Source organism: Lepus europaeus, chromosome 6 (assembly GCF_033115175.1).
Source record: "Lepus europaeus isolate LE1 chromosome 6, mLepTim1.pri, whole genome shotgun sequence".
NCBI lineage: Eukaryota > Metazoa > Chordata > Mammalia > Lagomorpha > Leporidae > Lepus > Lepus europaeus.
This window is the reverse complement of record NC_084832.1, coordinates 118,061,166-118,078,370: the sequence shown is the minus strand read 5'-3', so window position 1 is coordinate 118,078,370 and position 17,205 is coordinate 118,061,166. Positions and strand designations below refer to the sequence as shown.

The window sequence follows — 17,205 nt, the reverse complement described above, 5'->3', positions numbered from 1 at the left end:
GTTGAGTTCCGTCAGCAAAAGGCCCTGCAGGGACCTCCCTGCCATCTCGGGAGCCACAGCCGGGCCCTCTCCCCAGACACCGGGTCTCGTCTGCCGAGCGTTCGCTCCCAGCCCGGGGATGGTGGCTGCTGAGACCCCAGCCTACAGCACTGCACCTGACGGTGCTTCTCTCGCTAGAGCGCTCTTCTCTTACCCACCAATCTCTAACTCCCCATCGCCTGTCACAGGTACAGACTCTTATATTAAATACTCCCTGTCCCAATTACCATGTGGTTTCTCCCCTGGACAGGCCCTAATCTGATGCACAGGTATATGCAATGGATGTGGGTGGAAATCTGTCTTCAAACTGTTCTTTGTGTACCTTACGATAAATATCCCTACCAGCAACAACAGGACTGATGTAATAAAAAGACAGAAAGAACCCGAAAAATCTCTGTGGTTAACGATATTTACTTATAGCTGTATAGATTTTCATTCCCACAGGAAAAGCCAAAATATCAAAAACCATAAGTTTCTAGAGTTAAAAAGAAAAAAAGAGAAAAAAATTCCAGTTGAAAATACTAAATCTAAAAGTACGAAGCAAGAATGTGTACTTTCAAGAAAAAAGAAAAACCTACATAGAATGGACACAGCAGAGGAAGAAAAGGGTTGTGTCCCTTTACCAACTGCTAGAAACCAAAAAATAAAGGGTAGTTCTCAACCATTGAGTTGCAGATAGCATTTTCGTTATCTATGCAGTCTTGTTAACGTAAGTCCAGAAAACGATGTCCTGTACATGAACTTCCATGCCACAGCACGGACACAGATCACGTAGCATCACGCAACGTAAAGCAGCAGAAGCCATCTCCACACGTCATCTGGACTGGCACGGACAACGGCCAGCAAACCACCTGCCCAGCGGCTGAACGCTCAGACAGAGGTCTTGGGTGGTTTTCCCCCCATTTCTGTATTTTATCTCAGTAAGGACCTAGCACGGTTGCCCACTCAGTGTAAAGCCCGTGCAGCGCCTGGCAGCTGGTAACGCTCTTTCTCGCAGACCTGACAGGGCCGCCCATCAGCAAGGAGCCCTGTCCGACCAGGGCTCCAGACTGCGACTTTCAGCAATGGAACATGAGATCAGTCAACTGCCAGGAAAGACCCGGATGGGACGGGACACTCCAAGGTTACTGGAGTGAACTCTTTAAAACCTGAGGCCAGGGAGAAGCTGAAGGACCTACTGTCTGGTGAAAACGCCAAGCAAGCTCTGGTAAGAGCTCCAGGCCAGGGAGACCCGGCCGATAACCCAACCCAAACCAAATGAGACAAACAGAAAACAGAGAGCAAGCAGCCCTCAACCCCCAGGGTTTTCAAAGTGCAAACCAAACGCAAAATGAATGCATTTCCCATGCTCCCCAGCAGAGGCTCTGCCTGCCGCTAGTTAAGCAAACTCTCTTGCTGAGGTCCTGACCTCCCCATCCGGGGGAATATGACTGCTAGACAGATGAAATACAGGATGGAAATAAAGATAATCAGCCATCTGGGAACAAATTATAAGCCCTGGCCGGCCACGGGCACTTGGAAGTCGTCATTAGTCAGAGCCACGGGGTCTGTGGCGGGGGCAGGGAAGCAGTGCCTCCTGATTTCAAGCGTGCGGAGCCAGGCCCGCCATCATCAGGGAGTGAGCGAGCTGGCCTCCGCGAGGACAGGCGCAGTGCAGCTAGGGACGGCTCACGCACCCTCCCCCTTAATTTCACTTATTTTTTCCAAAACACACTTAAATCGGCATTTCTTCCAAAGCAAAGCTCTATGTTCCTAACTCAACAACATCACTATAAAAAATAAGCTGGGGGGAAAAAATCTCCATTTCTTTGCAAGCTGCAGTGTGTAACTTAATGCAGAAGGTTACAGGCCTTAGAGAGAACACACGGAAGATAAAAGCAGTTTTCCGGGGCCTCGCACAAGAGCCCGGACTAAAGCTCACCTAGGGCTCTCTGCTGGCCAGCTGGCCTGTCCACGAGAGTGTATCATCTGCTGCTTCTCCGTGTTGTGTCTGATTTCAGGGGACAGACGTGGAGAGAGTACTGTAAGAAATCCACACACCAGGCAGCAGACAGGGACCAGGATTTACGAGCGTGGGTACGGCTGGCACTGCCTCGATCCCTTCACCCGATCCCTGTGCCAAGCGTAGCCCTCGCAGCAAGGGATCTGCAGAGAGACCGGGACATCGCGTTGGCCATGTATGGGATTTTTAAAAAATGCCGTCTTCAAACAATATCCACGCCAGCACATTTCAAAAGAAATAGAATCAAGAGAGGAAGGAGGCAGAGAGAGGGTACTCCCAATTCCAATGAGTTTGTATTTCCACAATGAATGCCATAACATGGGGTTTTCAGTCAAGTCTTAAATAAGGATTACTATCTCAGTCTATCCCTAGAATGCCCCAACTTCACAGCCAGTTCCTGCTGGCTACAGAAAAAAAGACCTAATTCTCCTTGTAACAACCCTCTGAGCACGGCCAAAATTTGTTTATTTCAAATATGCAGATGAGAAACCATCTTCAGCTTAACAAACGTGATGACTCAGTAATTTTTCAGGCTTGCCCTGAAAAATTCTACATGCCCGGGACTTCTACAATGTTACCAAACTCGGAGGAGCCTGTGTTAAACTCAGCTGTCACACACTCGTGTTTGTTCCTCCTATAAAACAAAGCACTAATTAATCTTTTTTATTGTTTTCCCAATGAAATTTAGGAGAAAGTTCATCATGAGACAGCCAGCCAAGGATGGTGCCTATGTTTTGACTCTTGCCTAGCAACTCTGGCTGTTTTGACCACGGACAACAAGATACTGAAAAGGATTATCAGGCTTAGTAAGGACAAGCACCACGATCAATTGGTCATGTCTGCCACGGCACAGGCAAACAGCAAACACATGACTCACTTTTACCATCCCTAGTACAGAAGATGTTGGTTAAGAACGCAATGCAGTGGTCAGTTCAAGTCCTGCCAATACCACTCTGTGGATGTATGACTATAAACAAGTTACTCGTTTCCTTGGCTCTAAAACGTGAATAATGATTCTTAAATTTGTTAGGGCTAAGGAACAGTGAACACAAAGAGTCAAAAAAGGGTCTTGGGGCCGGTGCTGTGGCATAGCAGGTAAAGCCGCCGCCCCAGTGCTGGCATCCCATATGGGTGCCAGTTTGCATCCCGGCTGCTCCACTTCAAATCTACCTCCCTGCTAATGCACCTGGGAAAGCAGCAGAAGATGGCCCAAGTGCTTGGGTCCCTGGCATCTATGAGAGTAGGAATAATTTCTTTGCTCCTGGATTTGGATCAGCCCAGCTCTGGCCATTGCAGCCATTTAGGGAGTGAACCAGTGGATGGAAGACGTTTCCCTCTCTCTCTGTGCAACTCTGCCTTTCAACGTAGTTGCTTTTGGATTCTCAAAGACGCACTCTTCTTTGTTTTGATTCTACACGTTTGGGGGTAGGAACGGAACCAAAACATGGGACACAGCACACAGCCCCTGAGTCCCAAGGAAAGAGACATCACTCTGACACAACTCCTGGACAGCACTGATCTCCGTGCCAGTCGGAGCCCCTACATGGAACTAGGAATTCCACGCCCACGATGCACAATAACCTATTCATGTTAGCACAGCTACGCTTAAATGCCATGAGACGTTGGGGATGTGATGTGTTTTCCAGGCCACACAACCGCAGTCCACGCAGCCCACACCCACGCGGCCCTCTGCAGCTGCAGTGTTACCTGCGGGCGGCATGGGGACTTGGTTTTCCCACTTCCCACCACCTGAAGGCCTGGCAGCTCGTGGCAGGCAGGCGGTGAGTGTTCACACCCTGTGCCGGGCACCGGTCCAAGTCTCCAGAGGGACCAGCGTACTGCATTTTCCCAAGAGGAAGTCACAGCGCAGGGCAGCTGCAAAAGCTTGCCCCAGATCCCACAGCTGGGTGGAGCCAATGCCAAGCCCTCCCGACAGGCAACTCTGGAAGCTGGGTTTCAGCAGTCACAGGCTCGCCATCCAAGCAAACAGAACGGCGGGCAGAGGGCGTATGGCACCTGCGTGTTTCAAAACCCACGTGCAGTGCCCACAACGACAAGAGCTGTGCAGACACCGCGCTGGAACGGGAGCTCCTGACTCCGGGTCTTCGCCTTTACCCACCACTGTCACTCCCTTCTCACAGGTCCCAGGGCATGGGACGTGGGGTGTGGTGCAGGGATGGCACCTTGTGGCCCGGTGCTCACGTGGTGGAGGTCTCTCTATGTGAGGCACCAACCCCCCTCATGCGGGCTCCATCTTCATGACTCCGCACCAGGATGTGACGACCCCTTCGAGGCCCCACGTCTGCCCCCCACCATCCCGCGTGGCTCAGTGCCCTCGGGTGGCAGGGGGCAAATGCTCCAAGGAGCCGGATCGTGCGCTCCCAGCTGCTGTCAGCACGCGCCAAATGACGGTCACCGCCTGCTATGTGCTGTTTCAGCAAGGATTCCATTCCACGGGCACATGGCTGAGCCAGGTCTCGGATGTCACCGGGGCCAAGGAAAACCCAAACAGCATCAGGGCTCACCCCAAAGAAACTGCAGCAAAAGCTGGGTCTGCCCTGGGAGTCCTTCCCTGCGCTCTGCAGGGGGTCTGAGGGTCTTCTTAGCTCTGCAATGGGCAGAGCCCCAGGATCCCAGAGTGAGTGGTAGCAGGGCCCTTACACACCCAAAAATGACAAATGAACTCCCTCAACGGCTCTCTCTGGCCTCCTCCTCTTGATCACAAGGCACCTTCACCAGCAAGGAACTGGATGAGACGTGGAGCAGCCGGGATTCCAACCACAGCACACATGGGAAGCCAGCGTTGCAGGCGGCAGCTTTACCAGCCACACCATGGGTCCCAGGGCGTCAGTTCTAAGTGCAGATTGCTAACAGGTGTGTGGACAGGCAGCTCAAATACAACAACACAGGGCACTGCTGCCTGTGATGGTTTTCCAAGGTGGGGGACAATTCTTGTTCAAGTTCAGAACCAAAGACACTTTACCCCTTCAGGTCACAGCTGTAATCCTACCACGCTCATATGACAACCATGTGAAAGTGCTTTGTAGATACATGTAAAAAGCCACATGCAACTTCGGGCTTCTCACTAGGAGCAGGGTGGGGCACTGAGAAGTCACTGTGTAGAACTGCTCTGAGCACTACAGGACGCGTGGCGTCTGCCACCATCCAGTCAACGCCAGGAGCGACCGTTCACTCCCTGTGACAGCCCCAACGGCCCTCACCAATCTCCCAAACGTGCCTGATGGTGCGATCACCCCTGCTTAGAAACACTCTTCTAGAGATACCGCCAGCGATCCTACGGACATTTCTTGACTCTGCAGTTGGATGCACAAAGGTAAGAGTGACATGTTGAAAAGCACGTAGACCCGTCCTGAGTGCGGGAATACAGTTTGTTCCCTAGAAGCCCCAGAAGCCCCTTCTCCTGACCTGCTGGGGAGCTGGGATTTCCTGTGGAAAGGCCGGGGAGATGAGAGCAGGCAGCTAAGCATCCCAGGTAACGCCATGCCTTGGGGACATTGCAGCAGGACACACATGGGGAACAATCAGTACGTAGGAAAGAGTGTGGCATGGTTGAAAATCAAAAGATCTGGGCCTGGCGTTGTAGCACAGCAGGCTAAGCCGCCACCTGTGATGCCAGCATCTCATATGGAAACCGGTTCGAGTCCTGGCTGCTCCCTGCTAATGCGCCTGAAAAAACAGTAGCCGGCGCCGTGGCTTAACAGGCTAATCCTCCGCCTTGCGGCGCTAGCACACCGGGTTCTAGTCCCGGTCGGGGCACCGATCCTGTCCCGGTTGCCCCTCTTCCAGGCCAGCTCTCTGCTGTGGCCAGGGAGTGCAGTGGAGGATGGCCCAAGTGCTTGGGCCCTGTACCCCATGGGAGACCAGGATAAGCACCTGGCTCCTGCCATCGGAACAGCACGGTGCGCCGGCTGCAGTGCACCTACCACGGCGGCCATTGGAGGGTGAACCAACGGCAAAAAGGAAGACCTTTCTCTCTGTCTCCCTCTACTGTCCACTCTGCCTGTCAAAAAATAAATAAATAAATAAAATAAAATTAAAAAAAAAAACAGCAGAAGATCGCTCAAGTCCTTGGCCCCTGCCACCCACATGGTAGACCTGGAAGAAGCACCTGGTTTTGGCCTGGGCCTGCCCTGGCAGTTGAAGCCACCTATGTAGTATACCAGCAGATGGGAGATCTGCCTCCCCTGCCCTTCTCTCTCTTTCCCCTACCCTCCCTCCAACTCCACTATGCAAATAAATAAATAAAATCTTTCCAAAAAAAAAGATGCAAAGATGCGGCTTCTCCCTGAGGCTCTGCGAGTAAGGACATTTTCATCCACTCCACAGGCTTTATTTACTGGCCATGCACTGGGACCCCCAGGATGAATGGCAGAATTTTTCCGACCCAGGAGAGAAGTCCACAGGGAGTAAATCAGTCTCCGGCTATGCCTTGGAAGACTTAGAGTATCTCAAGTCTGATGTCCAAAGCACCTTCCACGTACAACAGGAAGCGAAGTGTCCGTGTGTCTGCTCGCAACGTGCCGAGGGGCAGCACGGGGAAGATGCGAACAGAAGCAGACGTCCCGGTGGTAGAGAAGCAAGGCCAACCTGCCCCTGGAGCTCTATTTCATTTTCCACATAAGAATGTAAATGTAACTGTAGGAAATTACTATTTTATTAACAGCAAAATCACCTCTTCGGCTTCCTGATGTAATAAAAACGGGCATACAGCCAAACGACCCTGGCGCAGGATGGAACAGAAGTGGTCGTTAATACCAACCCTGATTTTTCTGACCGCGTTATTTGTTGTACCAGAAAAGCCGGGATCTGTAATCAGTTTATTCCTTACGTAATTCCTGTCCTGGCACCGCAGCACGTGCAAAGAAGTCACGTGGTGAAATCACACAGTGGCTGGGGCAGTGCACAGGAGAGCTGCACTCACGTGACGGAACCCACCACCAATGGCTCCGGGTACTCTCCCCCCACAGCCGGTTCTTAAAGCGAGAACAGTACAAAGCAGCAGTATCCTGCTGAAGAACAAGGCTATGTCCAACATGTAACTTCTTGACATCACAAAGGAACTACCGAGGACAGGAGCCGTAACTTCCCTCCTTAGTTTACTGCAAATCGCCAACACTTCTACTTCTCCTCCAGCCAGAGCTTGGCTCACTTGTATGCTTCTGATCCCTATGATGAACTGTGAGATCCAGTGGCCCTAAAGCGAAAGGCTGCTTCAGCAAACTAGAGGCAGAGGATTCTTTCACATCAGCCGCCTCCCGCCTGTCCATACTCACATCCACCCCCGCTGTACTCGGCTCGCCCCCAACACCCACGCTCCTGGGGCTGCCCGGGCTGTGCACCTGCTCCTTCCTGTCTCTCAGAGGTCTCACAACTCCTCAGACACCTGCGACTCCCCTTTCGATCCCTGTATCCAGGGACACCCACAGATGCCTTCCGCGGCCTCTGCAGTCCCCCAGGGGCGCCCACAGCAGCGCTGCCTTCCTCCTGCTGCTCCTGAGGTCACGACAGGATTGTAACCACTCACTCGCTCCTCCCCGAAAGCCCAAAGGTGAGGTCACGCCAGGTCTGAATATGGAACAACGAGGGCATGCGATGGCAGAAAAGGCTTCGTTCCTTTTACAGAAGATACAGATCTTGAGGTGTGCAGCTCCCTCCACTTTGAGGCTATCAGACGTCATTTACATATAATAAGGAACACGTGTGTGGAACGCGTGTCTATACGCACCACAGCAGTATCCGTGTTACATATAACAAGGAAAGTATTACTGCGTGTGTGTGACCGACCAGCCTAGCAACTTCAAGGTGCAGGGAGATGTTCTCCCCGAGGAACACATCTCTGCAGCCGATGCACGAAACAGGCGCCTCTGATTCACACACACTCTTTTGACTGAATGCATATTAAAATCCATATTGCAATATTGTACCAGGAAACAAAGCGTGCCACAAAAGGAGATTTTATGGGGCGGGGAGGTGTAGTACTGAACAGTACAACCCACACTTCTCAGTGTCAGAAAGTGCTACTGCGGACAGTGCAGCCCAAGCCGAGGCTGCGAACGGAGGAGCCGCGTGTGCAGCTCACTCTATCATCGACGGCGCCCAGGAAAGCGGACCACGGAGGAACACCACAGACCATGGTAAAGACATGTGGCGGAGATGTGTGTGCTCCAGACTTAGCTATCAGCACAGGGAATCCACAGGGCAGAGAGGAAATTAACAAGTGTACAGACAAATTCATCGGAGACAGGTATTTTGTTTTTCTAAGGAATTTATTTACTGGGACCAGTGCTGTGTCTGGCACAGAAGGTTAAGCCTCCTCCTGCAGCGTTGGCATCCCATGTAGGTGCCGGTTCCAGTTCTATCTGCTCCACTTCTGATCCAGCTCCCTGCTAATCGTGCCGGGGAAAGCAGAGGATGATAGCATAAATACTTGGACCTCTGCACCCTCGTGGGAGACCTGGATGAAGCTCCTGGCTCCTGGCTTTGGATAGCCCCAGCTCTGGCCATTGCAGCCATTTGAGAATGAACCAGCAGATGGAAGACCTCTCAGTCTCTGTCTCTGCATTTCTAATAAAGTAAAAGTAAGTATCTCTCGAGAGGGAGAGGGAAGAGGGGAGAAGGGAGAGCTGAGAGAAGAGAAGGGAGAGAAGGAGAGGGAGACAGAGACCTCCCCCAAATGGCTACAGCTGGGCCAGGCCAAAGCCAGGAGCCAGGATGGCAGGGGCCCAAAGAACGGGGGCCATCTTCGCTGCCTCCTCAGGTGCATTAACAGGGAGCTGGATCAGAAGTGGAGCAGTTTGAAAAAATAAACAAAACTGATACATCACTGGCCCAACTAACCAAAAAAAGAGAAGACCCAAATCAATAAAATAACAATAGATACCACAAAAATAAAAACAATCATTAGAAATTACTACAAAGAGCTTTATGCCAATAAACTGGGAAACCTAAAAGAAATGGATAGATTCCTAGGCACATAAAACCTACCTAAATTGAGCCATGAAGACACAGAAAATCTACATAGACCCATTGCTGAGGAGGAAACTGAATCAGTAATAAAGGCCCTCCCAACTGAGAAAAGCCCAGGACCAGAAGCCATCACTACTGAATTCTACCAGACATTTAAAGAACTATTCTTCTCAAGTTATTCAAAACAACTTAAAGGGAAGGAATCCTCCAAAATTCTTTCTATGAAGCCAGCATCACCTTAATTCCTAAACCTGAAAAAGATATAACAGAGAAAGAGAATTACAGACCAATTCCCCTGATCAACACAGATGCAAAAATCCTCAACAAAATTCTGGCCAATGGCATCCAACAACACATCAGGAAGATCATTCACCCTGACCAAGTGGGATTTATCCCTGGTATGGAAGGATGGTTCAATGTTCGCAAATCGATCAATGTGATATATTACATTAAAACTTCTGAACAAAAACCGTATGATTATCTGAATAGATGCAGAGAAGGCATCTGATAAAATATAGCATCCTTTCATGATGAAAACTCTAAGAAAACTGGGTGTAGAAGGAATAGTCCTTAACACAATCAAGGCAATTTATAACAAACCCACCGCCATAGTCCTAGTGAATGGGGAAAAGTTGGGAGCATTCCCATTGAGATCCAGAACCAGACAAGGATGCCCACTCTCACCACTGCTATTCAATATAGTCCTGGAAGTTTAGGCTAGACAAATAAATCAAAGGGGTTCAAATTGGGAAAGAGAAGTCAAACTATCCCTATTCACAGATATATGATTCTACATGTAGGGGATTCCAAAAGACTTCAAACCAAGAGACTATTGGAATGCATAGAAGAGTTTGGTAAAGTAGCAGGATATAAAATCAACGCACAAATCAACAGACTTTATATACAAAGACAATGCCACAGCTTTAGAAGAACTTCTGCAATCGATCCCATTAACAATAGCCACAAGAGAAAATCAAATACCTTGGAATAAATTTAACCAAGGATGTCAAAGATCTCTACGATGAGAATTACAAAACATTAAAGAAAGAATAGAAGAAGAAACAAGAAAATGGAAAAATCTTCCATGTTCATGGATTGGAAGAATCAATATCACAAAAATGTCCATTTTTCCAAAAGCAATCTACAGATTCAATGCAATACCAACCAAAGAATCAAAGAAATTTTTCTCAGGTCTAGAAAAAAATGCTGAAATTCATATGAAAACACCTTAGACCTCAAACAGCTAAAGCAATCTTGTACAACAAAAACAAAGCCAGAGGCATCACAATACTAGATTTCAAGACATACTACAAGGCAGTTATAATCAAAACAGCCATGTACTGGTACGAACAGATGGATAGACCAGTGGAACAGAAGAGAAACACCAGAAATCAATCCAACCATCTACAACCAACTTATATTTGACCAAGGAGCTAAGAGCAATCCCTGGGAAAACTGGATCTCCACATGCCGAGGTATGAAGCAGGACCCCTACCTTACACCTTACAGAAAAATCCTTCCAAATGGATTAAAGACATAAACATACAACCTGGTACTATCAAATTATCAGAGAACATTGGGGAAACCCTGCAAGACATTGGCACAGGCAAACAGTTCTTGGGAATGACCCCAGAGGCATAGGCTGTCAGAGCCAAGATTAACAAATGTGACTACTTCAAATTGAGAAGCTTCTGTACTGCAAAAGAAACAGGAAAGTGAAGAGGCAACCAACAGAATGGGAGAAATTATTTGGAAATTATGCAACTGATAAAGGATTAATAGCCAGAATCTACAAAGAGATTAAGAAACTCCACTGCAACAAGACAAACATGGGCCAAGGACTTAAACAGACATTTTTCAAAAGAGTAAATCCAAATGGCCAACAGACACATGAAAAAATGCTCAGGATCACTAGCCATCAGAGAAATGCAAATCAAAACCACAGTGAGGTTTCACCTCACCCCGGTTAGAATGGTTTTCATAAAGAAATCAACAAACAAAAAATGCTGGCAAGGATGTGAGGAAAAAGGTACTAACTTGCTGTTGATGGGAATGTAAACTGGTAAAGCCACTATGGGAAACACTTTGGAGATACCTCAGAAATCTGAATATACTTCCCATATGACCCAGCCATCCCACTCCTGGGAATTTACCCAAGTGAAATTAAAATGGCAAATAAAAAGCTATTTGCACTCCCATGTTTATTGACGCTCAATTCATAATAGCTAAGACATGGAATCATCCTAAATGCCCATCAAGGGAAGATTGGATAAAGAAATTATGGAATATGTACTCTATAGAATACCATACAGCAGTAAAAAAAAAATTGAAATCTGGTCATTTGCAACAAAATGGATGAATCTGTAAAACAACATACTCAGTGAAATAAACCAGTCCCAAAGGGACAAATAGCCTATGTTCTCCCTGATCTGTGTTAACAGAGTGCCTAAAAGGAACCTGTAGAGGTCAAACTGACACTTTGAGTAGCAACGACTTGAATAACCCTTGTCTTGACTGTCAAAAAACTGTTTTTTTTTTTTCCTTAATGGAGAATGGGACTGAGAATGGGAGAGGGAGGAGGTGGGATGGGAGTGAGGGTATAATATATATTCCTAAAGTTGTACTTATGAAATCTGTACTCATTAAGTAAACAGTTTCTTTTTGGGGAAAACATAAAAGTGGAGCAGCCAGGACTCGAACTGCCACTCACGTGGAATGCTGGCACTGCAGGCGAGGTTTAGCCTACTACGCCACAGCGCCAGCCCCAGTAAGTACTCTTAGAACACCCATCGAGAGTGAGACACCGGGGCACCCCTTACCTGACATGACTCCTGGTTTTCCAGGAAGGGCGATGGCTATGTCATGATCCCAGTGTGATTATCAAGAGCACCCTGCTGCACTTTCCAAAATGTCTGCTTTGAACAAGCGTCGGTAAGTACAAAAAAAACTGAAAATCCACTTCTGGAAAAAATGTGCTGCCTTTGGACCAACACCCAAGCCTTTGGAAACAAGAGGTCTGTTTCAATGAAAGTCCTGATTGTTTACGTGCTAATTCCTTCACATAGAAAAGTGAAGGTTAAGTAATTAACAAAGCAGACATTACAGCCCCTGACCAAGCTAGAACACTCGGCGTCTGAGAGAAAGCGAGGACAGAAGTGCGTGCAACTGACTGACGTGAGCGGATGACGTAGATCCAGACAGAGATGGAAGCCACAACCACAGGACGCAGGCGCAACTCTCGGGACACCTGAGGAGAGGGGTGAAGGAGCCGAGCGACAGGCAGGAGGCGGGAGCCGGGACAAGCCTCTTTCCTCACACAGCCACTCTGGTCTGCTAGGTGGGGTGTGTGCATCTTCATAAAAAGCAATTGGGGCCGGCGCTGTGGTACAGTCAGATAATCCTCTGCCTGTAGCGCCCAATATCCCACATGGGCGCTGGTTCTAGTCCTGGCTGCTCCTCTTCTGATCTAGCTCTCTGCCATGGCCTGGGAAAGCAGTAGAAGATGGCCCAGGTGCTTGGGCCCCTGCACCCACGTGGGAGACCTGCAGCTGCCTCCTGGCTCCTGGTTTCAGATAGGCGTGGCTCTGGCTGCTGCAGCCATTTAGGCAGTGACCCAGCAGATACAAGACCTTTCTCTTTGCCTCTCCTCTCTGTAACTCTCAACCTTAACCTGTCTTCTCAAATAAATAAATCTTTTTTAAAAAAGGCAATGAAGAGAAGGGGTTTATACTGGGCGCAGCTAAAGACCACATATATCGGGGCACCGGCGCAGCTGCCTGCGGTGCCGGCATCCCATATGGGCGCCGGTTTGAGACCCGGCTGCTCCACTTCCGATCCAGCTCTCTGCCATGGCCTGGGAAAGCAGTAGAAGATGGCCCATGTCTTTGGGCTCCTGCACCTGCATGGGAGACCCGGAACAAGCTCCTGGCTTTGGATCAGTGCAGCTCCGGCTGTTGTGGCCAATTGGGGAGTGAACCAGCTGATGGAAGACCTCTCTCTGTCTCTGCCTCTCCTCTCTCTGTGTAACTCTTCCAAATAAATAAATAAATCTTAAAAAAAAAAAAACAACAACCAAAAACCACACATATGAGGGCAAGTCAAAGATGGATAAGGGTGCTCACTTGAGACTGGAGAATCCTGCACTTGGCAGGATTGTGGAAGCTGGAGGTTCAAGCCAACTTCCCTCTCGACCTTTCTACAGCACCAGCATCCCAAGCTGGAACAGGCGAGGCAGAGGAGGAGCAGGAGGGAGAGAGCTGCTGAAACGCGGCATCATGTGGCAGCCCAAGCTCGTGTACTCCACAACGTCGGGCACCGTGGAGTCCGTCCCGCTCGATGGTCACGGCGGCCACTTCAGATCACACACACCACCTTTGTAACACTGCTGTGTGTCCCCAGGACAGTAACAACAACAAGCTGAACTTGGCCCTGTCTTCCGTTTGTGCTTATACTTTCCCTGCTGCACGTGGGGAGACACAGGCACCGTCTCAATGTCTAGGGGGTGGAAGCCAGATCACAGACAAGGACATGACGAGGATGACAGCCACTGGCATGGCCGGAGCAGTCTCCCTTCCATCGGGCAATCTCATGCTGACCTCATGGCCACAAACTCAGCCCAACGGAAGTGAGCAAACCAACAACAAAAGTTCACCAAACTCTCACCAACTCAGCCTGCCATCAAACAGTCACACCTGCCTTTACAGTTATTTGAAACACATTCTTTAAAAGCTATTTATTTGCATCTTTCATCTGTAAGACAAGTCAGGCACAAGAATGGAAAGAGATCTTCCAACCACTGGTTCATTCCCCAAATGGGCCAGGCTGAAGCTGGGAGCCAGGAACTCAATCCAGGTCTCCCATGTGGGTGGCAGGGAGCCAAGCATGGGAGCCTGCTGCTTCCCGGGCTGCTCATCAGCAGGAAGCTGGAATTGGGAGTGGAGCCGGGACTCAAATCCAGAGACTTCTAATACAGGCATCTCAAGTGGATCCTTAATCACCGTGCCAAAAGCCTGCCCCAGGGAACACTCAGACATACACATTCACACGTACACACTTCTTTTTCTGCAAAGACACCCAAGAAACCACTGACAATGGTTATCTCTGGGTAGAGGAAACACGATGAGCAAGGAATCATCTCACTTGACCCATATTCTGTAAACCTACAATAACAGATTTTTTTTTAAGTAGTAATGGTTTCAAATACACAATAATAAATGCTTTGTTTGTGCTCAAAATGTCTTTTCCAGATTTTCAGGCAAACAGAAGGTATCAGACAGGTCGTATCAGAAAAACAGCTGTCTGCGGTAATGAACCCTTGCCTTCCAGGAGAAAACTAAAGAAATCTGGAAACCGTTTCACTAATGTAAAAAGCACATTTTATTTAACCTTGGAAGTGGCTCACGTGCCACCAACTCCAATTCTTTAATGGAAAGACGATGCCCTTGTGACTGCGAGCTGTCGCATGGAGCTCCCCCTGCGACTCCTGCCTGTCAGGACTAGGCTCTTATGGACCACGGGGACCCAACTTAATCCTAGTCACAAAAGGGTTGTGGATGCCTGCAAATCTGTTTTTTAGAAACAAAACAAAACAAAACAAAACAAAACAAAAAAACAACCAGGGGCTGGCATTGTGGCACATGGGTTAATTCGCCACCTGACCACCTGTGGTGCTGGCATCCCAAGAGCGCTAGTTCAAGGCTTCCAGTCTCAGCTGCTCCCCCCCCCCTTTTTTTTTTTTTAAATGATTTATTCATTTATTTCAAAGTTAGAGTTACATAGAGAGAGAAGGAGAGGCAGAGAAAGAGGTCTTCCATCTGCTGGTTCACTTCCCAGTTAGCCGCAACGGCCGGTACTACACTGATCCGAAGCCAGGAGCCAGGAGCTTCTTCCCGTCTCCTACGTGGGTGCAGGGGCCCAAATACTTGGGCCATCTTCTACTGCTTTCCCAGGCCACAGCAGAGAGTTGGATTGGAAGTAGAGCAGCCGGGTCTCGAATCGGCGCCCATAGGAGATGCCAACACTGCAGGTGGCGACTTTACCAGCTACACCACAGCTCCGGCCCCCGGTTGCTCCATTTCTGATCCAGCTCCCCGCTAACAGCCTGGAAAAAGCAGCAGAAGATGGCTCAAGTCCTTGGGCCCCTGTCAGCCATGTGGGAGAACCAGATGGATTCCCAGCCTTCTGGCTTTGACCTGGCCCAGCCCTCGCCATTGTGGCCACCTGGGCAGTGAACCAGCTGGTCAAAGATCTCGCTTTCTTGGTCTGTCCCCTCACTCCTCCCCCTCTCCAAATACCACTACCCCTGCTTTCTAACTTGCTGCCTTAAAAAAAAAACAAAACAAACAAAAAAACCACAAACCTATACACATGGTTTTTAAGTTCAGAAAGAACAGCACACGCAAGTGAAACAACACGAGCACTTAGGGCCCAGACTCACTCCAGCTTGGGGTTTCCTGCCCTACAGGCACAGTAACTGCTCGTCCCAACAGGGGAGTCCAGAAGAGGTGGAGGAAACAAGACATCAAAATGGTCATGGAGTGGCACATCTGCCCCCTTCTTCCATCTACCCCATGAACACCGCAGTGAATCTGAACCGACACAATGGCCGTCAGTATTCGGACACTCGATGTAACTAACTGGCCCGGGGCGGGGGAGGAGACTGAAACCTCAGGGCACCGCTCTGGTTTCAGCCTTTGTGCCCTGCAAAGCTCGGGCCCCAACGCGGCCGCTGTGGAGACAGAGATAGCATTTAGGGGTAAGAGGTGGCACCTTGCAAGGTGATCAGGTCAGGCGGGTGGTGTTCTGGGAGGGGGTCAGCTACCACGCGAAAGCCCATCGCTGGCTCTCCCTCCCGGGGCCCAGTGACCACGCAGCCAGCTGGCCCTCACTGGAAACCAGCACTGATGCTGAACCTGCCAGCCCCCAGAACTGGGGGCCGGCGAGACTCCCTGGCTCTTTATGGTCCACAGAGACCTCCAGGACACGGGAGCCACGCAGGGGGACGTCCAGGCCCAGAGCCCTGCCCAGAAACTCACCACACCCTTGCTAAGCAGTCCGTGCATGGTCCTCATCTCAACAAACGGAGCTTGACGGTAAATATTTGTATTTTTCACAAAGGGTGTATAAATGAGATTTTAAACATTTGGTCAATCTCACAATTTTTAAAAACAGAACTTATTTTATAGTTTCTGATTACAAATGTTATATGTACTATTACTTGACTGACGGAATCTAGGTTTTTAACTGAAAAACTGTCATCATTTTCCTATAGTCCTACTACTTGGAGATCATCATTAACACTTGGATATTTCCTCCTAGGCTTCCCTCTCTTTATCCCAATACTATCACTTCTTACATCACTATCATTTTTCATTTTATTGAATTATAAAATAAATATCCATTGAAAGCTAAACAAACCCCTCTATCTGCTGCGTCTCCACAGACAGATGTACTGGCTGCCAGCCATGCACCCTCTGAGCGTTCTGTCTTCTCTCCTCCAGTTAGGAATCACATCCATCTGCAATGCCACACTTTATGTACAGGTTTTTAATGTATCAATCATGTAGTTGTCTGACCCTTCAACAATACCACAAGCCAAACAGACTTCTTTCAGTATTAAGACCAAAGGGGGGCTGGCGCTGTGGCCCAGTGGGTTAATGCCCTAGCCTAAAGCACTGGCATCCCATATGGGTGCCGGTTCTAGTCCCGGCTGCTCCACTTCCAATCCAGCTCTCTGGTATGGCCTGGGAAAGCAGTAGAAGATGGCCCAAGTCCTTGGGCCCCTGCACCCGCGTGGGAGACCGGGAAGAAGCTCCTGGCTCCTGGCTTCAAATTGGTGCAGCTCCAGCTGTTGTAGCCAATTGGGGAGTAAACCATCGGATGGAAGACCTCTCTCTCTACCTCTCCTCTCTCTCTGTAACTCTTTCAAATAAATAAATAAATAAATATAAAAACAAAAAAGACAGGGACCGGCATTCTGGCGTACCAGGTAAAGCCACCACCTGACCCAAGTGACTGAGCCCCTGTACCAGTTGATAAGATCAGGAAGAAGCTGCTGGCTGCTTGTGGCCGTTTGAGAAGTGAACCAGCGGATGGAGGATCTCTCTCTCTTTCTCTCTGCCTCTCTGTCACTCTGCCTTTCAAAATAAATAAAAAAAACATAAGAAAAAAACCAAACT

General features: G+C 49.1%; 1 protein-coding gene across 3 annotated transcripts in view; it reads right to left on the bottom strand.

The window, feature by feature from the left end:
- The window catches only part of RASSF8 (Ras association domain family member 8), a 101,019-nt gene that overhangs the window by 49,252 nt on the left and 34,562 nt on the right, over positions 1-17,205 (bottom strand). The window contains exon 1 of one of the 3 annotated variants that reach the window (XM_062194959.1): positions 1,961-1,979. The exons of the other annotated variants lie outside the window; for them this stretch is intronic. The gene's annotated coding sequence lies outside the window, so the exon portion shown is untranslated. Of the gene's footprint in view, positions 1-1,960; positions 1,980-17,205 lie in introns of those variants that run through there. 3 annotated transcript variants of the gene reach the window in all.